The following is a 26,680-nucleotide window of genomic DNA, read 5'->3' on the forward strand; positions in this document are numbered from 1 at the left end:
TACAAAATAGACAGGGGAATGTTAAAAATAATACAGGAAATGGAGTAGCCAAAGGACTTACATGCATGACCCATGGACATGAACAATGGTGTGGGGATTGCCTGATGGAGTGAGAGGTGCTGGGTAGAGGGGGCAATAGGGGGAAATTTAGGACAACTGTAATAGCATAATCAATAAAATAGATTTTTTTTAAATGAAAAGAAAGGATAATTTTTATTCTTTATGATTTAAAAGTATTGTGGTTTAATAATGAAAATAAGGGAGGTCATTACGTTCTAAGTTTTATATCTCAACTGAAAGATTATTAGCAGCTGGTAAGAAAAAAAATCTTTTGGCCTCCTATCATACTTTCTCTGAGCCCCAAGTTCCAATGAGCTATAATCAATGTAAATAAAAGTGAACTTACAATGTAAAGATTGCTGGAAGACAAGGAAAAACAATAACAAACTCTGAGTGGTCCCCCATGAAGGAGAATATTTCTTCTCTCTCAGAACTTTCTTCAATCCTTGTTGGGTCCCTTGCTTGATAAAAATATTCCTGCCAATGGTCTCTACTGCCTTGATAACTACTATCTCTTTCAAGTATAACCAGAAGGGTGAATCATAGGACCTTTCTTTTTTTTTTCTTTCTTGCAAGATAGAGCCATCTGACAAAATAGATGAAAAATGAAAGAGTTTACTCACTAAGTACCCCCTACAAATCCTGGAACAAAGAAAGGGGGAAGAGAGAGAGTTGAAAGAATGCAGAAGAGAGAAGAACGTGCCTAGCAAACAGCAATTAGAATGTAAATTATAAACGTCATGAGTGGCAAACACCAAGAACATTAAAATGGCAGGTGGCTTACTTTGCAGATTTTCACTGGAGAGAGTGTAAGTAGCTGTTCGAAGCTTCAGCTTTCCAATCAGATAGATCACACTCCTCATTATGCAGAATATGACTGTGTGTGGGTTACTTGGGCTCAGAATTTCATTTCCTTTATTTGTAAAATGGAGATGACTTTATCTATCCCCTTGGATTATTGTAAATATTAAATGAGATAATGTGTTTAGCTACAAGCTGGCACATTGTTAGTCCTCTAATGATGGTGGTCATTATTCTGCCCTAAATGCTCACAGGCAGCCCTCTGTTTCAACTGCCATCCTCCATGATTCATTGATGGTGACAGGAGCCATTTGTCCCCACAATCTGGTCCCTGAGTAGGAAAAACTCTTAACTCACCACCACCCATGCAGCATTACCATTACTGCATGCTTTTTAATGATTAACAATCAATGACAGTATCATCCTTTAAATCTAATCTGTAGCACTGTCAAATAATCATGTATATAATTAAATTAATGGTATTGAACTTTCATTTTAGTTGCATGGCTGCTTTTATTTGAAATGTGCTGTACTCTCATTGAGTGAGCACTGGGTTCTGGTGTGAAGTTATCACATTTATTTTACTGCCACAAAAGAGCAAATCCTTAATATAATTTAAAAGATAGCCACAAACAGAAATATTTCCACATGAGCCCATTTGGAGGTTCACATTTGCTACTCATTAATTTAGGATTTGGAAACTTAACAAATTAAAATAAAAGCTTGTTTCATGGAGCGTGTGTCTCATTCTTCACTGTCTCAGCATGACCACACTGATTCTGGTGTTTAGTAATGTCTTTAAACACCACTTACAAATGAGAAAGTTAGTGGTGTTGGAGTAATGCATGGATAACTTGCATTCCTAATACATTAAAATCCTGTTAATCTGAAACTCAAGTTGTAAAGAACAAAGTCAAGTTTATCAAGCATACATCAGCATTTGCCTTATAAAATGTAATGGAAAAATGCTAATAAGATTTACTGGTAACAGGAAATTGAATTATAACATCTATTTTAAGTCAATTTGTAAATTGGCCTCAAAATATATGTCCTGATGTGGATTGAGCCCCAGATTCTTAATTTTACTTTTCTTTCTTTTGTTTTTCTTTTACTGAGCATGTGCAGATACATAGTGATAAATTTGTAAAATACAGTAATAAAAGGAAAGGAATGTACACACCTTTAAAACAAGTTATGTAAACAAGAAATGAAAAGTGTATGCCTTGTTCTATTTATACTATGAGGAAAGATAGGAACTTGGCTCTTTATGTCTAGCTGGAAGTAATCAAAAGGTGATAAAGGTAATTTAAGCTAGATAGTTTTCTTATGTGTATTTGAAACACTGAGTAGCTATGATATATGGTAAAATTAATATTCATATTAAAAGCTTTTCTCTATTACATTGAAACTTAGCATTTATTTTATCAGTCAATTACATGGCATAGTTAGAATGTGATTTATTTTATAACAAAATTGATATAATACAGGAACTAATGAAGTGTTCATTCAAAACTTACCTTAAATGGGCACATTCTGAGTGACCGACCACCAACAAATTTAATATTATCCCCTTACAAACTGCCTGTCAGGTTGGTTCCAAGCAAATCTAATGTAACAGCCACATCAAATAATTCAATTGTATATGCATCTAACACTTGTCTGTGGAAATTTCCTTCTACTGTGAACAGGCTGCCAGGAATGTGCCATCTTTTGTCTTATTTTTTGAACATTTCATTCAACAGTTATTTATTAGGTGCCAGGTACAGAATTTAGGGTAGAGTAAAATTAAACCAGTATTAATTAGGATGACAGGAAAAGAAGTGAACTTCAGGATGGTGTGTTCAAACGCTCAGAGTTAAGAAACCACAATGAATTCAGAAAACTGAGTACCTCTGAAAGGGTGGGACACAATACTAAGAATAAGAAAAGGGGAGTCTGGCCCTGGTTGGTGTGGCTAAGAGGATTGGGCACCGTCCTATGAACCAGAGGGTCAATGTTTCAATTTCTGGTTGGGGCACATGCCTGCTTGTGGGCCAGGCCCCCAGTTTGGGGCGTGTGAGACACAACCACACATTGACGTTTCTCTTCCCTCTCATTCTCTCTCCTTTCCCCTCTCTCTAAAAATAAATAAATAAAATATTCTAAGAAAAGTAAAAAAGAAAAGGGGAGTCTGGAAGAATACTCAGCCAACAGGCAGAAGCCAGAAGAAGAGGCTAGTATACTATTTCAAAAGATTGACATAACCCTGAAGGGATGGGAAGTCACAGATTTTTAAGCAGGATAGTGACAGTATCAGATTTGCATTTTGCAAAGATTTCTCTGGAGGATCTTGGAAATAAAATAAATCTGAACTTAAATTTCAGCTGTAGTTTTTGCCCCCACTTTGTTTCTGGTCTCTCTAATTTATTTAGTGTTCTATTGATTGTTCCATATACATCACACTATCAGAGCGATGATACATGTATACTTCCAATGTTTTCCTTCTTTAGGACTGTCTTGAGTTGTCTCAGCTTCTTTCTTCATGTCAATTTTAAAATTAGTTGATCAAGTTTCACAAAAGTATCTGTTCGAATCTTAATTAAAATTGCATTTAATTTATAAATCAATTTCTGGACAATTAACAATGTTCACTGTATTTACAATACAGAGTTTTTTGATAAAAAATACGTTTGATACAGAACTTTTTGGCTTTACATAGTTATTCACAACTAAAAATAACTTGGTAGTTTTTTTAAGTTCTTTAATCTTTTATTTCTTTGTCTTTTTGTACTGCAATGGTTAGAATTCCTCTACTGAAATATTAAGCAAGGGTGTTAATGGTCCAATTGTTTTCCTGATCTGAAAGGGAAAGCATATAAGTTTTCAGTGTTAGGTAAGATACTTGATGTAAAAATTTTGTACATGCCTCTTATAAGATTAACTAAGTGTCCTTCTCTTCATAGTTTACTAAGAGTTTACATAATACATATATTTAAATGTTATTAAATTTTTTATTGCATCTATTAAAATTACTAGTTTAAAAATATTTTTCAATAATTATGAAGAGTTCTGAGCTATGTTTCTTGAATATTGCTTATTGCCCATTTACCCATTCATTGTAACATTTTTTATATGTTTTCAACATTTGCACTCTATTATTTATGCCTCTTTCTTAAATTCAATCTTTCCATATCTATGAATAGTATTCTAATAATTTCTCCAGATCTTTCTTTCAATGCACTAATTTTCTCTTTAGTTATATCTATCCCAGGTTTTTGGTCATGGTGTTTTTATATTTAATTATTTTAACTTTCACATCTGGAAGTTTGTAATATTTTTATTCAAAACTGCTTATTCCTAGCTCATATTTAAGCTCATACTTGCTTATTTAAGCTTATATTTCTGAAATTTAGTATCTGAAGCTTTGGTAAGTTTACTTTTCTAACTGTCCTTCATATCTCATTGATTCATTGTAATTTATTATTCTTGTCTCTGAGCTTTTAAATTTCTCTGACATTTTACCTATAGAGATATGCTTAGGCCTAGAATGAAGTTGTAATTCTTCAGAAAAGACTATTGTTTTATGGCGTTTTGTTTTTGTTTTATTGCTTTTCAAAAAATTTTTTGCCAGTTTTCTGTGGGTTTCAGCTATTTTGGACAAAAATAAATTCAATTAACCACTTTAAGTATTTAACTAAAACTGATTGTGGCTGCAAACATATTTGTGGATTAGTTGAGATTACAAATTCTCAGGACAATTTTCTTTCATGATATTACAGCCAGGTTAGTGACAAAAAAGAAACATTTGAGTCTCCTTTAGAGACATATGACATGATATAGTTTTGTTAATTCTTATATTATAGACCTAGATATTTTTTAACCTGGGAAACTCTTTATTTCTTTTTCAATTTTAAATAATAGCATTGCTGGGTAAAGTAATCTTGGTTGCAGGTCCTTGCTCTTCATCACTTTGGATATTTCACGCCAATCACTTCTGGCCTGAAATGTTTCTGTTGAGAAATCTGCTGATGGTCTTATAGGCACCCACCTGTAGGTATCCAGCTTTTTCTCTTGCTGATTTTAAGATTCATGATGTGGATGTTATTATACTGCATGTTGTCCCAGAGTTCTCTTCAACTATCTTCATTTTTAATGTTCTTTTTTCTTTTTGCTGCTCTCATATGGTGTTTTCTGCTACCATGTCCTCCATATTGCTGCTTCAGTCCTCACTTCATCCACCCTACTGTTAAGTATTTCTCTAGTGTATCCTTCATTTCAGATATTATGTTCCTTGTTTCTGACTCATTCTTTCTCATGGTTTCTACGTCGTTTTTCATGCTGTTGAAGTTCTCACTAAGTACCTTGAGCATCCTTATAACAACTTTTTTGAATTTTATATGCGATAAATTGACTGTATTCAGTTCATTTAGCCCTGTTTCTGAATATTTCTCCTGTTATGTCATTTGGGGTCTGTTTCCTTGTCTCCCTATTTTGACTACCTCCTTGTGTTTGTTTCTATATATTAGATAGATCTGGTGTGACTTCCAGTCTTGGTAAGGTGCCTTATGTAGTAGGTGTCCTGTGGGTCACCTTGATCACCAGAGCAAGGTGCTTCAGTAATGTCCCTTGTATGGGTTATGTGGGCTCTCCTGTTATATGAAGTCTTGATTGCTGTTGGTCTGTTCATGTGTGGGGTTGACCCTCAGGCTGGCTGACTGCGAGGATCAACCCAGACCACAATATACAAACTGCTGTACGGGTGCTGACCACACAAAGCAGAATTTGCCTCTGCAGGGTCAGGTGCCTGCTGATATCTCCCTTTGAATGTGCTACTTGTGAAGCTCATTGAGTCTTATGACATTTTTGGAAGCTGTACACTTGGTGTCAGTTCTGAGGTCTCTCGTGAGGGACTCTGGGGCCAACGCTGGACTATGTGACAGGCCAATGTCAGACCCAGCCGGTGTCTAGTCCTGGGCAACCTGTTTGGAGCTACAAATCAATCCACAGTGTATGGCTGCCTCTGCTGAGTGTGGGTTTGCATAAGGATGCACAGGATGTTCCTGGCTCTCTAACCCAATATGCTTCCAACAGGAAAAGGTTAGCTTTTACCAACCCCAAGCTCAGGGATAGGTTAGCTAAGGAACAAAGGCACCCTAGGATCTACTTTCACTTACCAGCTGCCTATTAGGGTGAGTGACCAAAAGAACCTCTTGTGGTATTCAGGTTGCATGAGGTAGGCTCACAGTGAGTCACCAGGTAGGGGCGAGTGGTGTTCACTAGAATGATACAAGTTCAAACTCCTTGCCTGTGCTGGAACTTAGGTTCCTCAGCTAATATCTTTGGGTATAGCCTGTCTAGCTGCCACCTGCTGAGTACTTGCACACCTTTATGGTGGGACAGAGTCACAGGGAGTCATTAGGTGAGGGCAGTAGATTTTATCAGGTCAAAACAGACCAAGATTTCACCATGTGAAGGGTGGACTCTGCACCAGTAGGGACTGTGAGGAAAAATTGGCCCCCATCCTGGAGATACATAACTCAGTCTCTCTCAGATTCTACCAGGAGTTTGATCTCAGTAAAGGAGGGCCACTGGGAGTTGACAGAGTGGGGCTAGTAGATCTCTCATAACAGGGGGTGGGGGATGCTGGTCAGGCTTGAGTGAAGGTGAGAGGAACTGCCTTCATCCCAGGGCCACACAATTCAGCCTTTCCTCTATTCTGTCCAGACCTGGAAGGGCAGAGCCACAAAGTTAGGAGGGTGAGGTTGCTGGGAGCCCCGAGAGTGGGGATAGCAGATTTCCCATGAGGGGGAGGTACTAGTCATGTTCTCAGAAAAGTGGGAGAAATGACTCCCTCCCTAAAACCACACTAGTCAGTCACTGATACCCCCTGAGTCTTCCAGACCTCTACACCTCTAGCTGAGCAGCTGATTCTTCAGCAGAGTGCAGACTCCACAGTGTGGGGTTACAGGAAATCTAGAGGGTGGGCTATTGCATTCCCCCCATGCTGGTGCCATATGGAGGGGATGCTCCACACGAGAAAGATGGTATCTGTGGTGTGGGAGAATGCCTAAGAACAAGGATCTCGGTAGCTGTCCTTTCAGCTCTTTCCTCAGAGTTACAAATCCTGGTCAATCTTCACATGACTCTAGTCCATTCTGCCCTCCCTTTGCCAGAGCCCATAGTGAGTGGCTGCAAATGAGATTTTGTTTGTTGGCCCTTTAAGAGGGCACCTGGGTCTCTAGCAGACCCTTGTCTTTCCCTGGCAGACAGAATCCCCACTAATTTTTAGTCGTGTTATATGAGTGCTTCTTCCTGGCTTTGGTGCTCTGGGCTGGGGATTCTTGGCTTGGGTTGAGACCCCACTTTTCTCAGGGGGGAATTTTGTAGTTGATATAATCCTCCAGCATCTTGCTTGCTGCCTTTGCGAGCAGGGCCAACACTTTTCATGTCTCTGTCCTTCCTACCAGTCTCGATGTGGCTTCTATAAATGCTTCTCTGCAGCTAGTCTTCAGTTGGTTATTCAGCATGATTATTCTATAATTTGTTGTAATTTCAGTTTGGCCGTGGGAGGTGGTTAAGGTATCTTTTACCTACCCCATTGCCATATTGGATCCCCTTGAGTGATGCATTTTAAAACATCCCTTTGAAATTTTATCCAGCAGTTGAAGTTGTGCCCTAGAGGGATGTTCCTGGCTTTCTAACCCAATGTGTTTCTAACAGGAAACACCTCCCTCAGGTTTTGCTTTTTCACTTCTAATGATGATGACTTACTTAACTTCTAGTATTCTGTTTCTTTTCCTAATAAAACACAATTAAACTTATAAAGTTACTCTTGAGTATAATTTTCCCTGAATCTGGTCTGCTTTGTTGTGTAGTGTACTTGCTCCTGCTATTTCTCAAAAGGCACCTGATAAGTTACCTAAGATTTATTTTTCCCAGAGATTTGGAATCTTGTCATTGTGCTTCGGGGAATTAAACATCTGTTATTAAAGTTATATCAGAAAATATGGCTCATATAATTTCTGCTTTGAGGAATGTTTTGAGATATTTTTTGTGATTTTGTAGATAAACACCATTTATAAAAATTCTGTGGCTGCCCTGAAACATAGTTTGTTCTTTAAGGGTGCAAAATTATATATAGACACATATATAGATAGATACAGATATAGATATATAATCACTAATATTATTAAAAATTCTTTATTTTCTTATTTGCTTCTACTTGATCCAGCAAAGGATGAGTGTTTTAAATAAAACTTTTTCTAAGCATTTATAAATTTGAAAATATTTCCTATGTCTTTTCTAAGAAGACTATTCAACTGATTTCCAACTTAATGATCATTTGACTTATAACTTTATGATGGTGCAAAGCAATATTCAGTAATATTTTGAATTTTAAATTTTGATGTTTTCCTGGACTGGTGATATGTAGTACAATAGTCTCTCATAATGCTGGGCAGCAGCAGCGAGATGATTTTGTCCAACTATAGGGTAACTGTAAGTGTTTCAAGGCCATTTAAGGTAGCACATTTAACGTCCTTATTTCTTCATAGAAACACACATATATTGGATAGGCGTTCAGTGTCCTCCAAATAATTTGTCATCTCTTTCACAGTTTTCATTTGTTTGACATTTTCATTTATATTCTGGAAGCACTCCTTCTTAGCTTTACTACCTCTGCAGTCATCCCCAAACAGTATATTGTTTTGTTTATTTTTGGACTTTATGTAAACAATGTCATGTTATATGTATTTTTCTATTTTCTCCTTAATTTAATATTATATTTTTGAGATTCACCCAGACTGATTCATGTAAAATATTATATATATATATATATATATATATATATATATATATATGCTTTCATTTCTGTATAGATGTCTACTATATACCCAGTTTAGTGTTGATGAACAATTGGGTTGTTTTTAGTCTTATTGATACTATAAAAATGTTTTTATAAACATTCTTATATACACCCTCTAGTTCATACATATACATATATCTGGGAAAGAAATTGCCAGGTTGTAGGGTATGCAGATGTTCAGTTTTACTAGGTGATATAAAGTTGCTTCCCTAAGTTATTGTTTCAATTAACATTCTGCTCAACAGTATATGAGAGTTCTTTTTGTACTACATACTCACAAAAATATAATATTCTAAGATTTACAGTGTTTTTAAGCTATTCATGTGAAATGATATGTGATTATGTTTTTAATTTGTATTTTCATAATAACAAAAATGAGAATGGACATATTTATATAGGATCCACTAGACTTTCTGCTGCAATACATTATGGGTTTCCATAGCTTTTTTTAAAAATAGATGTTCTTTATATTTTCTGTATATTTAATCTTTGTTGACTTTATGCGTTTCAATATTTTTCCCAATTTATGTTTTTTCTTTTTGTTCTGTTTCATAAAAGAAGTTGTGAATTTTATTGTGGTATAATATACATCATTGTTTTAATAGTTTTCATTTTCTTGTTTAGTTTAAGAAAATTTTCCCTACCAGTATTGGAAAGATAGTCTCTTATATTGTCTTTTAGAGGTTTTTAATAATTTGCCTTCCACAGTTACATTCTCAATTTATCTGGATTGATTTTGTTTATGTTGTGGAGTTTTATTTCCTTTTTTTTTAATTTATGAAAATGAATTGCTTCAAAACCATTTATTTAGCGGTTTGTTTTTTCCCTACTGATCTATAATATCTTCTTTTTCATGTATCAGAATTCTATATATGCATGGATTTGTTTAGGTGCTCTCTGCTCTGCTCTGGTTGTATATTTATCTTTTGTACTGATATCACACTTTTAAATCACTGTAGAGTTATAATAAAATTTGATATTTGTTAGGGTAACTTGCCCACTTGACTTTATTTAGACATTTCTTACATTATTAATAAAAATTTTAGAAGTAACTTGTCAAGTTTCATGAAAACCAAGTTTGATTTTTTAACTTGAATTCTAATGGATCTGTATTTTGTTTTTAGGGTAATACCATCTCCAAAACATCTCTGAGTATGTTATACTTATCTCTTTAATTAGGTCTTGCTTAGGTATATAAATTATTATATATATATGTATATATTTTTGTTAGATTTACCCTCAGTGCATCTATATTTTGTTGATATTCTAAGTATTATTTTTCACAATTGGGCTTGCTCTTTTTCTTGGCTTATAGCAATACAATTTAACCTGGAAGATTGTTTTTATATCTATCAATCATAACAATAAATATTTACTTGTTAATTTATCAGCACATCCTTCTGGGTTTTGTATGTAGAAAAATCACATTATCTTGGAATAATGTCAATTTTAATTTTATTTTCAAATACTTTTACCTCTAATTCTTTCTTATTGTCCTAGCCTGGCTATAAAAAGTATTGAAAGGGGTCATTCTTGTCTTAGTTAATTTTAAAGGAAATTATTTATATTTTATGCATGTGTATGATACTTATTACTTGCTATAGCTTTTTACTTAGCGAAGAGATTTTGTGAAATATTAATCAGTTTGGATAGCATCATATTCTTGTATAATAGCTTGATTCCCTTTTTATTTCTTTAAGCACATTAACATCTTATTAATATTCTATTTGGAATATTTCCAATAATTATCTTATTTTGAAGTTTGTTTATATTTCCACTGCTGGCTTGCTTTCTCTTTTGTGCACTGGATTTTTGTTTGTTTGAGAATTTGTGCTTCTGGAAAATTGAGACTTGTGTTTAAAATGTTTTCCACAGTAAGTATTGCTTTTTTCTCTGTAGGTGTCTAAAGGGCCAGTAACTCCAGCACCACTTAAACTAAATTTTCTACTTGGCATTTCTCAAGCACTAGAGTATGAAGCCAGCTCCAAATTTACATTAGCAAACCTTGTGACTTGAAATTCTCAAAGCATAATTTTCTTCCCTGTAATCCCCTTCTCTTGCCCCATCATCCTGTATTAAAATAGGGATAAGTAAGTTGAGCTTTTAGTTTTGTCCTTATTTACCTCCTTTCCTCCTTTATGGTTTTGTGATAACATTTTTTGTGTGGCAGAAATGTTGTCTGGTGTCATATTAAGTATATTGAAAATATTTTCCCTCTTTTGCTATAGTCAACCATTTAAATACTACATTTATTTTTAAGTTTTAAAAATGTGTTTTTTTTTCTTATTCTAGTGTGTTTTTGCATATTTTCTTAGGATTCCCCCACCCTCATCTCTTAGTGTGCAGAGTTCTAATTTGAACTGATGCTTCACAGAACACAAGTATTTAGTATTTAGTAAATACCCCTGCACTGTCTTCCTGATTTCTGGTTGGATGTATTTCCCATGCCAAAGTGCAGAACATGTTTACAGTCACAACTATTCTCTCCTTTCTGGTGTCTACCAGGATGATTCAAATACAATTTTCAGGGTCAACTTGAGTTCCTTTTCTGTCTGTAGTCCTGATACCATACATAGTACTTGGGACTAATGGAAAGCTATAATCCCCAAAGTGGTCTGGTTTTTGTAGTCTTCTCACCTTTCTCTCCCCACATATAAAATTTTAAATTGTGAAAACATATCCATTGAAATGCAATGGACCAATGGATAAAGGGTAGGGTGAAAGCAAGGGAATAATACTCTGAATGTCTTCAAAGGCTGCAACCATATACGGAGAGGAGATTGTCCAGTGTTGTCTCTGACACAGGGTGGAAGTTTCAAAGCCAAGAAGCAGGAAGGCAGAGCTGTTTCTTCCATGAGGCTATGCAGGGCATTTTAGAGAGAGAGAGAGAGAGAGAGAGAGAGAGAGAGAGAGAGAGAGAGAGAGAGAGAGAGAGAGAGAGAGAGAGAGAGAGAGAGAATCCTTGTAGCCTTTTATTTTGTTGAAATTCCATCTGAATACTACTGGCTTTGGATTAGTTTTAGGTTTTGACAGTTTGCAACCATTGTTTCTTTTTCTTTGTCTTCAAGTCATATTTTGTCAGGAAAGTTTATGTCAGAGGTTGATGGCCAGATGCTGTTTTGAATCCAATTGTATTTTTGAGTCAAATCATATGAAGCCTCAAAGGCATGATAGTCCTAGATTATCCCTTCACCATGAATTTAAAATTTTGCTAATAAATTCAGTAGGCTATGTTTTCACCTTGGAGGAAAAAGAGATCTATTATATCCTTTCTCTTCTCAGGAAGCTTTTAATCATTGCTTCTGGGCTATATTTTTTTAAAGAATGATATGAAGCAAAAATGTTTACTTTATATAAAAGATTTGAGTCTTTATAATTGATTGTACTGATCAGGAGTGACTAACCTATGGTAACAAATAGATCCAAACATGCAATAAGTAAACAAAAAAGAAGATTAATTCTCACACACTTAATAGACTGTAATGTTTCATATCATTGAATGGTTAGGAGTAGAATGAGGTAAGCATATAGGGCGTTCTTCTACATACAATCACTGAAGGGCACAAGATAATGGTAGCTGTATTCCCTTCAACATGTAACTTTCAAGGCCACACTACAGCTTGCTATCCATTACTAGTAAGGGACACAAGCATGGAAATGTGCATGGGCCTGGAAGAGACCCAGTCATTTCTGCTCACATTTTGTTTGCTGGAATTCATTCATAGTGTCAAAACTCTTTCATTCATTTATTTATTTGATTGAACTTTAATTTCCAATTGCAGTTTATATTCAATATTATTTTGTATTAGCTTCAGGTATACAGCTTTGTACTTAGATAATCATATACTTTATAAAGTGGTCTCCCCCTGATTTTCAAGTATCCACATGGTACTGTACATAGTTTTACAATATAATTGACTATATTCCTTATGCTGTACTTTCTACCCCTGTGACTATCAACTTGTACTTCTTAATTCCTTCACCTTTTTAACCCCACCTCAACCTCCCTTCTCTCTGGCAACTATCAGTCTTATCTCTATAAATCTGTTTCTATTTTGTTGTTTGTTCATTTATTTTGTTCTTTAGATTGAACATATAAGTAAAATCATATGGTATTTGTCTTTCTTTGACTGACTTTTCTCATTTAGCATAATATATTCTAGGTTCATCCATGCTGTCTCAAATGGTAATATTTCATTCTTTTTTTATGGCCAGTAGCATTCCATTGTGTAAATATACTAAAACTTCTTTACCCACTTGTCCACTTATGGGCACTTGGGTTGCTTCCATATCTTGGGTATTGTAAATAAAGCTCAATGAACATAGGGATGCCTATATTCTTTTGAGTTAGTGTTTTTGAATTCTTAAGATATATACCCAGAAGAGGAATTGATGGGTCATAAGGCGGTTTCATTTTTTATTTTTTTAGGAACCGTCATCCTGTTTTCCAAAGTGGCTGCCACAATGTACATTCCCACTAACAGGGCACGGGGGTTCTTTTTCTCCACATCTCTACCAGCACTTGGTTTTTGACTTATTGATGATAGCCATTCTGAGAGGTACAAAGTAATATCTCATTGTGGGATTTTTGTTTGTTTGTTTGTTATAACAAATGGGGTTTATTAACACTGAAGCATGTTCCTCATGGCTGTTGTCTGATCAAGACCATTGATTATTGTTGATCAAATTGTGGTGTGCTTATGTTGAACCTGCTTTCTGGTGCTTTTCTTCCTTTTAAATTGAATTTATTGGGATAAAACTGGTTAATAAAATTATATAGGTTTCAGGTACACAATTCTATAATACTTCATCTGTATATTGTATTTTGTTTACCACCCCAAATTGCACCTCCTTCCATCACCATTTATCCTTACTCATTGTGGTTTTAATTTGTATTTCTCTGATGATAAGCGACATTGGCCTTTTTTTTATAAGCCTATTGGCCATCTGTATGTCCTCGTTGGATAAGTGTCTATTCAGGCCCTCTGCTCATATTTTAATTGGATTTTTTGTTTGTTTTGTTTTAGCATTGAGCCAAAACGAACTCTTATGCAGACAAAAATGAGCTAAAAATAGATTTTGATAAACAACTCAAAAAATCTACCACACAGGATAATCTAGAAAATTCTATCAGGACACTTAAGTCTTAGTCAAAGTTATGCAACTTGGCTCTTAAAGAATTCACAAATCATCAGATTCATCTGTTTCCTGTTGGGCTGTGCAGAACAGCTCATGAGAGGCATTAACCAAAGACTGCATGTGAATTACACTGAATTCAATGTCCTTTTGACATCCACGGAGGAAAATAGAAGGGTTTGCAAAACCAATATGCTCACAAATATGAAACAGCATTAATGAAAGTAGCATTTGTGAACTTCAGCTCATTACTGATATACCTCATCCATCCAATAATGTAAATGTATACCAGCTAGTTGTGCTAAATGCAGAAACATCCTCAACATCTGTTCCAGGCTACAGATGCTGATTCATTTAAATTAGAAAAAAGCATGATTTACTGCAGAAAAAATTATATGCATTAGCTAATATGTCCCATTATTTTATTTAAGCACTAGAAATTTTATCAAATTCCTAACTCTAACTCTAAAACATTGTGGATGGGTATGAGATATAAATTGCTACCAAAACACTTTTCAGGCTTTGATAAACTGAATAAATCATGAAATTATGGTGATATGAGCAGAGTATTGGATCCTTTTGTTTTGTTTTGTTTGTTTTCTTCTGGTTCAAAACAAGTTTTATTAGATATTGTTTTTAGGATATATATTTTATTTGTATGTGATTAGTCTTATTGATATTATTCGTCGTCGTCGTCGTCGTCGTCGGCAGCCGTCCGTCTCGAGAGACGATGGTGTAGCTTCTTAAGAGTCTATCTGCACCGCCGAGAATGGCTGTGCAGTCCGACTCGGGAGTGACACGGTATCTGTCTCCTCCCGTGTTGAATCGACATCTTGCGATGACGCTGGAGTGTCCTCTCCAGTGAAGCTGAAGCTACAGAGCCTGGGCAGGGTGATATGGAGGATCTGCTGTTGCCCATGCAGCAGATCCCCCCTCTCTTCGCAGCTGAAGGGTCCAAGGGAAAGACGGAGTCAATACAGCTTGGCTTCAGGTGCGCCGCAGGAGTTGCCGGTGTTGACTACAACGTCAAACCGCCTTAGGGACTCCGGCTCCGGATTTTCTGTCGGGGTTTACTCCCTTAGCCTTTCCCCTAAAGAGGTATGCCGCAAGGCAGTGGAGGTTTTTTGGAGTCAGAGTTTTCCTTCTCTGATGTGCCCTGACTGGAAGATCGAACCAGCGACACTTAGCTCGCAGGCCGACGCTCAATCCACTGAGCCAAACCAGCCAAGGGCCATTGATATTATTATCAACATTAATATTAGTCTGTGGTATTATTGTCAACATTTCAGAGAAAATTTTGCACTTATTTTTCCTCACTTGAATTTTTAAGCCTACAGACACACACACACACATACACACACACAAACACACACACGGTTTTCAATTTAGGAGTGCTGACAAAAGGCTCTATAAGAGATAAAGATATGTCACAAAAATAAGTTAAATTTAAAGAAACTTCCCCAGAAATTCTTCTCATATGCAAATTACCATTAATTAGATAGAACTAAGGATGTGATTTCCAGATGCCAGCTATTTATTGATTTTTCCATTGCAGCTATTATTGAGCACATATATAAAATCAAGAGAAAGTATATGAAAAAAAACACTTTAGAGATCTTACAGTAGGAACATCTTTTCTAATGTAATTGACATTATTATCTCTAGATAAATACCATTTGAATGAATGCTATTTGGCATAATATTTATGTACCTGGAAAATGGATTCTGAATGCAGATTAATCTGGCTTTGAACCCCTTTTTTTCTTATAACTAAACTTACCTTAGACAAATGGCTTTTAACTCATTAAGGCTCAATTGTCTATATGTTATATGAAAATAGTTTTTTAAAGCCTAATAAGTAGATTATATGAGTAGAATATAGCATTTCCTGGCATATAGCTGGTGTTCAATATCATACACTTAGTCATGTAAGGATTTCTCATATTACTTGACATCCTTTAAGAAAACTATATTTTACTTTTTTAGAAAACTATTTTCATTTTAAGTTGAAATTTGAATTTTCATTCTCTCTCATGCATGTTCAGATGCTACATGATGTGTGAAGACTTCTTTGCCCTGACCAATAATGTAATCTGCTTTTGTGTTTATTTTATATTTTTTAAGTTTTAATTTAAAACTGCATAGTATGATGTAATCCATTTTGTGGTTTTTATATTTTAATTTTTGATTTTTAATATAGAAAATATGAAGAGATGTAATCTGCACAATCAATAGGTCTTCAGGGCTCTCAATAATTTTTAGGAATGTAAAGGGTAATGAGATGAACAGCATGAGAAATCTATGCTGTCGTGTGAAACACGAGGTCCTGTATGTATAGTGATGTAGCTCCCAGCAGTGAACACTAAGTGTGAGTGCTTATTTCATTAGAGTGGACTGTGACCTCATAGCAATGAGAGCAGAGTAGTGAATCTTAAACATGAAGCAGATACAGTGTTCTAAATAAAAATGATCATCTTTCATTGTACCTACAAAAAGTTAACTGTTTAATGTCCAAAGCAGAATAGGCTATTTGTTTGTTTCTATTTTCTTTCTTTCATTTTTCTGCTGTAAACATCACTGTTTACAGTGAGCAGGCTGGCTGCCTGACAGTGACACCATTATGCTCACTATTAAACAAAAGCTCTTATTTCAGACAATATGTGAACATACCAATTTTGAGAACAGCATTATTCCTAATGACTATTCATTGTGATTGTTTTATCTATTCACTTAGAATCCTAATATTCTTGGTTTTTCACTTTCTTTCAGTGGCTGCTATTCTGATAGCCAGCACTGGTGTATGTTCTGGTTATTTAATTTTTTTCCCTCATCACACAAAATGATCCTGTCTTCTTACCCTTTAAACTATATACTCTTTTTCATAAAGCCTTTGGAGTTTACAAAGTTTATTGAAAATAATTACATTCCATTTTTTATTTACATGGAGGCAGGCTGGTATAATGAAATAGACTTCAATTAAGAATCAGGATTTCAGGATTCCATTCTGAGTACTTCTGTGAAATCTATGATCTAATTTTTAAAACTAGCTGAAGAACCCAAATGCATATGTCCATAAAATGAAGAAATCTGGGTGATTTTACAATCATTAACTATAGAATTCCATGTGTTCTTATTTTATATTCATTCATTCACTCATTCATTCATTCACTCATTCATTCATTCATCTATCCATTCATTCAACCAATAGACATTCATTACCAGGCACAGTGCTAGGTATTGGGAGTAATAATAATCTGCACTAAGCCTTTTCATCTAATAACTTAGTGAATCCTCATACTCCACACCTGATCATTGAAGAAACCCACCCATACAAAGCTTAACAATGTGACCAGTCTCTCACAGTAGCAAGTAGCAGAGCTAGGATTCAAAGCCAGAATGACCAGCTCCACTGCCTGCCCTTTATAACCACTGTCTTACACTGCCTAAAGCAGAAAGGTAAGAGGAGTGACCTTCTTGAAAAATCTCATAGGCCACAGAGGAAGGCATACATGCAAACAAAGAGGGTGAAATGACAAATGCTACATACTAATACTTCCATTATAAAAAGTCGTTTGCTTTGCTTGTTCCAGTCACTCAGTTGTTTTACACATGTTATAACACTTAATCCTCAGAACAAAGTTTCAAGGTGAGTATCATTATCTCCAGGTTTTTTTGTTTTTTTTTTTAGTGTAAGAAAACTAAGCCCTTAAGAAGCTAACTAATTTTGCTGATAGTCTGTAGTTAATAAGTGACTGAGCTGGGATTAAAAATCATGTTCGTCAGATTCCAAATTCCGTTTTGTTACCCTGTAGTCACACTGTATCGCATGCATAGCATTCCTACTTTGAAATTATCTGAAATTTATTTTTCCATTGTTGTACTTATTCTTTCCATGATATTAAAATTTTAAAGTAAAAAGAAATTGCCAATATTTGTCAACAATGCATGAAAAACAAATTTATCATCCTTAAGAATGTCTGAAAGGGTTCACAAAGTAAAGAATTAGATTACCTAGAGTCTTTAGACACTGAAGCCAAAGAGTTGACTTGAATTTTTGCTTCTTGTCTCCTGGGAATGAAGTCATGCATTTCCTAAAAAAACTCGAAACTTGGATCAGAGAAACACATCAAAATCTCAGAATTAGGGAGTAACATAGAGATGCTTTTCTCATTTTATAAATAAGGGTATTGATACCTAGAAGTTGAGTTCTTTGCCCAAAATTTTATAATTAAGTTGAAAATAGAATTTAGCTCTTGTCTCTCATACTCATTATCCAGTAATCTCCAAACATAAATGTTTATTATTACCACCTAGAAAATATTCAAAAAGTTTTATCCATTTGTTTATAAGTAAATATAATATGGACTAATTCAGTATAATGAGGGGTTATTCAGGAATATGTATATTTAAAATGTTTCCAAGATGACAATAAAATTCGTTGTTAACTCTCATTATATACACATCTTTCAAAAATTGGCTTAGTATTATTATATGTGTGGGTAGAAATAAGGGGAGGTAAAGGGAGGAAAATATAAAGAGGAAGAGTACTAATGGGCGAGAAAGAGAGAATGAACACAAATGAAAGAAGGAATAAACGGAGAGAGTCAAAGTGAGCTTGGATGTGCAAAGGGAGTTACCCAAAATTTAGACCCTTTTGTTCCAAATTTATCTACCACAACTCTTTTACATACTGCCTTTATTCATACCATTTCTACCATATTTTCCCCCTAATCACTTCACCTTCATTCACTCCCTTCACACACATGCATGCCTATATACAAAACATAGAAATATGCACAGCAGCAGACCTCAGAATACTTGACAGTTCCTGTGAAGTCTAATCTGAAGGACATGGAAGAGATCCAAGATTAATTCAGCATTGCTTCCATTCTGAGACTAGCTCTTAAGTGTTCAGTTAAAATGAATTCAGTTCCATAAATTATCTTGCTAGCTATACATGCTTACTGAAGAAATATGCTGATAAAGTTGGACTTTAGTAAATATATGTTTATGAACTGTATGTTTGTGTAAGGTTTGAACTTTCAATGAACTTGAAAAAAAGATTCATAAGAAGCCACCCTGAAGTTTTCAGAGTCTGACACTTTTACATCTTACTAGAGTGTGAATCTAGATGAGTATACCATCAGAGAAACGCACATATAAGTGAGTGACTATATACTTGTTCTTTCTTTTCTAACTTTACCCCTTTTCTTTAGTTTGGCATGAAGTAATTTATAGTCCAGAGCATTTTACCCTGTTAGAAATTGCTTTATTAGTGATAGGTAATATCGGACTCTATCATACTATTAATTTATATATATTACACATAATTTACATGAATATATATGTATATTTTCTAAGTGATAAATGCCAACCTAGAAAGAATTATTAACAAAACAAACTAAACTCATTTAGCAAACAGTCTTTTATTCTCACACAAGGCATTGTTTTCATTGCTTTGAGAGAGAGAGAGAGACACTCGACTACTCCTCTGGCTTTTTATATGTTCCCCGGTCAGGGATCGAACCCAATCAACTGAGCCACACCAGCCAGGACTCTAGCAAACAGTTTTGATCATATATTAAAGCAAGAAAATTATTTCATATTCCAATTTAAAAAATAGTAGAATAATAGAAATATGCACATATGGTAACTACAGATGCATTTTGATTTTCCATGAACAAAAGGATGAAAAATTACTCATAGATCTTTAACTCTGAAACTACTCTCAAAACCTAGATCAAAGTATGGGAGAATACATTTAAGTTAAATTGGGTAGCAGACTCATTAAGTAAAAATAGCCTTGGTGCAATATGTAGTCATTAATTGAAGTATAGGTCTAAAATTTAAAACAAAGGACCAATTATGTCTCCCTCAATAGAAAAAAATCACATATTCCTTAACTTCATGTTTAATAACACAGTTTTACTTCAACTGAGGGATTATATAAACCATCAAATTAAATCTGAACTTTTTAAACCATGAAGTATCAAGGTGAAAAGGTTTAACTCTTAGATTTTTATGTTGTTCTATTGCAAGAAAATGTTTTATTAAAAACTATATTTTCTAGTTAATTATCCATATGTTTGTAATATTTAATGTTCAATACCTATAGGGATTTTCCTTCATATTTCTTTTAACTTGATTAATTGTTCTTAATATTATAACTGTAATTCTTTCCTGTGCCCTTGGCAGGACAAAACAAAATTTTTCCAGCGTATACCATGAGTAGAGAAAGTAAAATATCTATTTTTTAATTTTTAAAATATATTATTTTATTTTATTGTTGTTCAATTACAGTTATTCCAACTTTTCCCCTGCTGCTCTTGCTTGCCCTGCCCCCCGACTCCCACAGTCAATCCCCACCAAAATATTTAAATACATATCCTTAATATTCAGATGCGTCTCTGAATAGTTCTATCATCTCAAACTAATTGTTTGATTGAGAAGCACTGGATCTATGCCTGCCAATGAAAACTCATGAACTCCCATCTAATCTGGCCCCACTTTTCTCTACAGCACCCACCTTTCTTTCTGTTTCCCTTTTTGGTCTTCTCCAGCTCAGTGCAGTCTGATAGATCAAACTGTGCCTTGTTTTCTGATTTCTATGGGGCCAAGTGAATACTGCTGCTTCTGTCTGGGCGACTGCTCTTCCTTTCCCCACCCCCAATCCTTTAAAAAATAAAAATATATGTCAAATTAAATTTTTTCTTTCAGACACCATCAAGGTCAAGGCCTCCCAGAAGCTTTCCATGATAACCCAAGGCTATGTCTGGTGCTGTTTTGATAGCCTGAGCAGCACCTCGTGATTGGTTTATCAAAGCAGGTGTGTACCGCATTATAACTATGCATTTCTTTTGCCTTTTCCTTTCCTTGATGGTGTAATTGAAAACCAGGCCCTAAGACCTTGATAGTATCATGATAACCAATAAGTAAATAAGTAAATAAATGCATATATAAAATATAGATTTACTGAAGTGCTTCATTCGTCGTCGTCGTCGTCGGCGGCAGCCGTCCGTCTCGAGAGACGATGGTGTAGCTTCTTAAGAGTCTATCTGCACCGCCGAGAATGGTTGTGCAGTCCGACTCGGGAGTGACACGGTATCTGTCTCCTCCCGTGTTGAATCGACATCTTGCGATGACGCTGGAGTGTCCTCTCCAGTGAAGCTGAAGCTACAGAGCCTGGGCAGGGTGATATGGAGGGTCTGCTGTTGCCCATGCAGCAGACCCCCCCTCTCTTCGCAGCTGAAGGGTCCAAGGGAAAGACGGAGTCAATACAGCTTGGCTTCAGGTACACCGCAGGAGTTGCCGGTGTTGACTACAACGTCAAACCGCCTTAGGGACTCCGGCTCCGGATTTTCTGTCGGGGTTTACTCCCTTAGCCTTTCCCTGAAGAGGTATGCCGCAAGGCAGCGGAGGTTTTTTGGAGTCAGAGTTTTCCTTCTCTGATGTACCCTGACTGGAAGATCGAACCAGCGACACTTAGCTCGCAGGCCGACGCTCAATCCACTGAGCTAAACCAGTGCTTCATTATTACTCTAGAAATGACATATAAAGTAGTACTTTATTTAGAAGACAGCTATATGCATTATTTGTGCTCTGAGTTGTTCCAAAGAAGTGTCAATTAGCTTATAAAAAAATACAAAATACAGAAGAGGAGGCTAAATTTTAAGCAGATAGGAAAGATGAGGTAAATCGAAAGTGACAGTAGGGGCATAAAATGAAGTCAGAAATAAAAACTGAGGTGATAACTGTAAATTCACATAAAAATCATTTTCCTCTGGTCCCATGATAGTATCTTTGTTCCATTCTAACTCTGAATGTAGAGATTTTCTCTTTATTTAAATGATATCTATTTGTCATTGCAATTTTTTCTAGTCTTAAGTCTGACATGCCTCTCTAACCTGCACAGGGTTTTGGAGAAAACTTTATGAAAAGACTAATTTCCCTAGAAGAGTCACCCTCATCCTTCTTTTCCTTGGTGGTCCCTATTTTCAGATATGATAAAATTGTACTAAGTTATACAAATTTGTACATTCTATTCCACATGTTTGGATCCAGTTATATTGAAAAAGAAAGTGCATATTTGCATAAATAAATACATATCAGATACATAATAATGCACAAATATATGCCTGTAATTTATTGCATAAAATCTTAGTACACATTGCACCCAAACATATCTTCACTGATGATATGAAGAATTACTCAATTTTATTTTACTAGGAATTGTGTGCACAAAAGTTTTCTCATACTAAATAAAATGAGCAATAAATAAATCTGACTGTCATGAGTGAAAACTGAAATAATGTCTAGACCTATTTTTACCCTAATCTGGTTGGCTCTATATTTTTTCTGCTTAATTAATACTTTCCATTATTCATGTATGTTTCATTCTTGAAAATCAGGGAGGTTATTAAATGTTTTAATCTCCCTGAACCTCAATTTCCTTATCTATAAAAAAACATGAAATTAGTGCTTCCTCTCTTTGGGTAAAAGCACCATCTAAATGTTATGTGACTTTTATTGAATTCACCTGAACAATTAGGTAAAAAAAAAAAAATGATATCAGAAGTACATCAGTCAACATACCATTTACATATTATTTTGGGAGAAAAAGATGAAATTGTGGAGCAGATATAATATCTTTTTCCTCTTCTGTCTAGTAGAATGATTTATTTAAAGAATACTAATCTTTTAAATAATTAATTCATTTAATTAGTATTTTGGGGCTGCCCCCTGGTCCAGGTGCTGCTCTATGTGACAGGGACACATTACTATACAAAGGAAAGGAAAATCCCTTACTGCATACAGCTCAAATACTAGAGTATCTATCTATCTACACACACACACACACACACATATATATGGAGAGAGAGAGAGAGAGAGAGAGAGAGAGAGAGAGAGAGAGAGAGAGAGAGAGAAAGAGAGAGAGAGAGATGGATTTCATTCAGTTGCTTACAAAAACCCAGGCACTACAGGTGTTGTATGTATATCGTGTCATTTAATACTTACCCAAACCCTGAAATTTATGTATTATTGCCCTCAGTGTACAGAACTGGAAATTGAGACTCAGAAAGGTAAAGTGATGTCCTAAGGTCTCAAAGCCCAATAAATTATAGAACCAGGATTCAAATAAGTTATTTCTGACTATAAGGCCCACATTTCTAAAACAGTTACCCTTAACTGAAAGAATACACATACACAGGGTGGAGGACGCCCCTGTCCCAAGATTGGAGCACCCTGCCTTTCTGGAAAGCATTCATTTTGAAGGGCTAGGTCTTGCAGGTTTTCCTATGTCACATATCTGGGATTCTGCTTTCCTATAGAGATCTACATTACTTGATTAGTTTACTATATTTTCTAAATTTCCCAGATCTATCTTCAAATAAGTTTATTTTGCTGATTTTATAGACTCTGCTCTCTCCTTCCCTAACCAGACTTTCATTGTTCCTGTTTTTCCCATTTCAATTGTACGCATGGGTTTTCTGGAAATCATTGATTTTTCTGTTTTGTTTTTTTAAAATTAAGAATGAAAATTATTTTACTAGTATTCTCTAGGCTGTTTCTAAGGATGAAATACAAATGCAAATAAAACAAACTCTGTCCAACTCTAACTTACTAGCTCTCTCTGGCTTAGCTAACCAATTGGTCCAAATATTTTTCTTCTCTATTTTTATGTGCATGAGTATTGATCTCTTGAGGTCCAAGTATAATGACTGTCATAATTCCTTTTTATTATTTTAGTTTTTTCAATTTTACATGAAACACATATACTTATATTTACATATTTAGTTTAAATGTGTATACATATATACAATAAATTTATATATATGTAATTTTATATATAAATTAATGAAAGAAAATGCAGATAAAGACAGAGAATAGTTACCTAAAAAATCTGTAAACAACTCAAAAGGAACTGATTTATTAAATCAACCAACTAGTCCAATCTATATAAAATAAGTTAATGATACCAATCGTTTCACTACACTGCTGTTTGATAAAATTGAATAGAAATTCCCATAACAGTGCTATAAGTATAAAGTACTGTATATGACAAATATGATGTTGTTTTTATTGCATGTGTGTGTTTTATGTATATAGTGAATGTGGCAGATGTATTAAATAAATAGTAAACATTAAACATCTCTAACTTGCAGGAAACCCAAATCTCTTTCTAAATCTATTAGAGCTTATAAAAATGTATTACATCTTTTTCTTGGACCCCATTTGGGAAAAAGGATGGAGTTTCTCTTTAAATTATAAGTCACAAAGCTACTGCAGTTCTGTAAGCAGAATCAATACTGATTAATAACAATGAAATGGAGAGCTGCCTTAAACCTGGCACGATTCTACCATCAGAGAATCTTCAGATTGGCAGGGGATGTGCAGTTCTGTGCTGGAAACATAGACCACTGTGCTCAATGTTAAGCTTTGACAAGATAAAATTTGCTCATTAGAGTTTGGCTAATTTCCTTTGGGAAATGAGCTCAGTAAAATCCATAGTAATGCTCATTTTTAAACTTATAAGTTCACAAAATTAATACTTTTCAAACCTCCTCCTAACTGGGAACATGTATACGCATACACTCGCGCACCTACATGACTTAGGTATCGTTGGTGTATGCGTGACATAACTATTTCAAACAAAGGCAAAACTCAGGTCTTGACTAGGAGTCTAAACAGCACTCATATCTTACATGAAATACTAATTCAAGAGATGTGAATGCAATGGATTAATTAGTACTAAGCACAATTTTTCATGGCACAGTTAAGAAAAGGTAAGTTATCTTAGGTATAATTGGGGAATGAGGAGAAGACAAAACTGATTGCTCAAAAGCATTAAAAATTCTGTTGGGTCCATATGTTAGTGAGAGCTGTGTCAATATTATGTGTGTGTCACAACTTGCACTTAGGACTGTCCTTAAACTGAAATTAGTTGTTAAAAAATGTTTTCTGTGTTCTAATTTTTTTAAAAAGCAACCTCCTTAACATGTAAAAAATCTTTTCCCTTTTATTTTGTTTCTCTTTTTAAGTTAAAGTTGATTAACAAAGTCTTCTTTTCTACCCTACCAAAGCCACTGAAGCACACTTTTCAGCTAAAGAAATGTTTTTCAGTTGTTTCAAACTTTCCTGCTCCCATCCTGTGCTGGAAAACAATCCCCCATGGGTCTCCCGTGTTTCCGCACATCTGTGAGCAGAGACACTGACAGCTTTTGTTCCCAACTACCTTTTCAAGGATGTGTGTATGGCGAACAGCCTGGGAAGATAGAAGTTGATCTCCCTACGGAGCAAAGGGCAGGTTTGTTTACAGCCCAGCATAATAAAGATAATTCCTCCCTCTGTGGTAAAGGGCAGGTTTGCTTGCTGCCATTATAAGAAAAATCGAATTTCCTAAGCTCAGAGAGCCTCCACTATGGCATAAACCCACTGGGCATGTAGGTGTCACTTAGCCCTTCATCGTATCACCCTGTAGTAATTGGGGCTTGGGGGACCAATGCAAGAAAATGACAATACTCTGGCTACTGCTATTGCTGTGAGTAATGAGCGGCCCTTTGTCTCTGTCTCCTGCCAGCACACATGAAACTGGCAGATCTTTCACAGTACTTGGCATCTTGTTTCTCCAGTTTCTGTCCTGTCTTACATATCTAAGGATTCTCTTCTTCACCCACATCCAGTAGATGGTGACTCATTGGTTGATGATCTAAATCTTCTTTCAATTCAGCTTCTCTCTAAATTTATGCCTCCTTAGTATAAGGTCCCCACTTGTCGAGACATAAAAATCAGATTAAATAATAAGTGACAATCAACTGAAGTCAGAGGAATAAAAAAAGGATAAGGAAGTGTGAATACAAAGGGAAATCTGGATTATCCATGGAGTATGTGTCCATGACAATCCTTACAGTAGCTGGATTTTCAATTTCATCCCCACTGGAGACAGCAGTGCTGGATCTGGGGGTTTTATATGGGATGCAATGCTGGGCTGCGTGCCTTGCTAATTTGACAGTTAGATTCTACATTTTCACTTCTTTGTGCTCACTGCTAAAATTATTACTTCCTTAGTAGTTTCATTTCTTACCTTCCTTCCCACAACATCAATAATAAAATCAGTGAATTCATACATGGTTAGTGATAAAATAATCATAATTATTTACCTCTAGTTTCAGACAGTTACAGAAGGATGAGCAATGGCCCTCTGCAACAGGAGTCCTGAGACACTCAAAGGCTACTTATTATAAATCCAGATTTCCAGACCATAGCCTCCAAAGATTTTGATTCAGTATGGTTGATGTGGGAAATACACATTTTTTAATTTTTAGTGAGCTTCTTGGGTGAACCTAAAGCTTGCAGATTTTATGAGACATTGTGCCTCTTGATTTTGTATTATGCACATTTGCTCAATCTCACAGAGTTAGTTCAAATGTATAGATTAGGCACAGAAAAGTCTTAGCTGTTGGCAGTGATTTGTCCTGGCAGAGACTCAGCTGCCAAGGATATTTAGGTAGTTATTTTTGGACCATGAAACTGAAAGATTCATATTAATATAAAAAAACTGCTTTGTTTTAGAATTTTGGCATATATTTGGAACAATTCCTTCTAACCTATAGTGTGATATTATGTATGAATTATTAGCAATGGCCCTCTATAGGAAGATGTATAAATGGAATGAAAAAAATCAAAAGCTGTAGCTTGTAAACACTTTGCAAAATGGTATTACTCCAAAAGTACTTTATTTGAGTAAGTTAAAGAATGTAAAAATTTTTTAGAGAAAGACTATGGGGGTATTTTTGAAAAGTAAAAGCTGTTGTAGTCATGCCTATTGAAATCATAAGATAC

General features: G+C 35.2%; 1 protein-coding gene across 1 annotated transcript in view; it reads right to left on the reverse strand.

The window, feature by feature from the left end:
- Nucleotides 1-26,680, reverse strand: part of NEGR1 (neuronal growth regulator 1) — an 857,364-nt gene that overhangs the window by 259,336 nt on the left and 571,348 nt on the right. The gene's annotated exons all lie outside the window — the stretch shown is intronic.

Source organism: Furipterus horrens, unplaced genomic scaffold (genome assembly GCF_987537825.1).
Source record: "Furipterus horrens unplaced genomic scaffold, mFurHor1.1.pri manual_scaffold_3, whole genome shotgun sequence".
NCBI lineage: Eukaryota > Metazoa > Chordata > Mammalia > Chiroptera > Furipteridae > Furipterus > Furipterus horrens.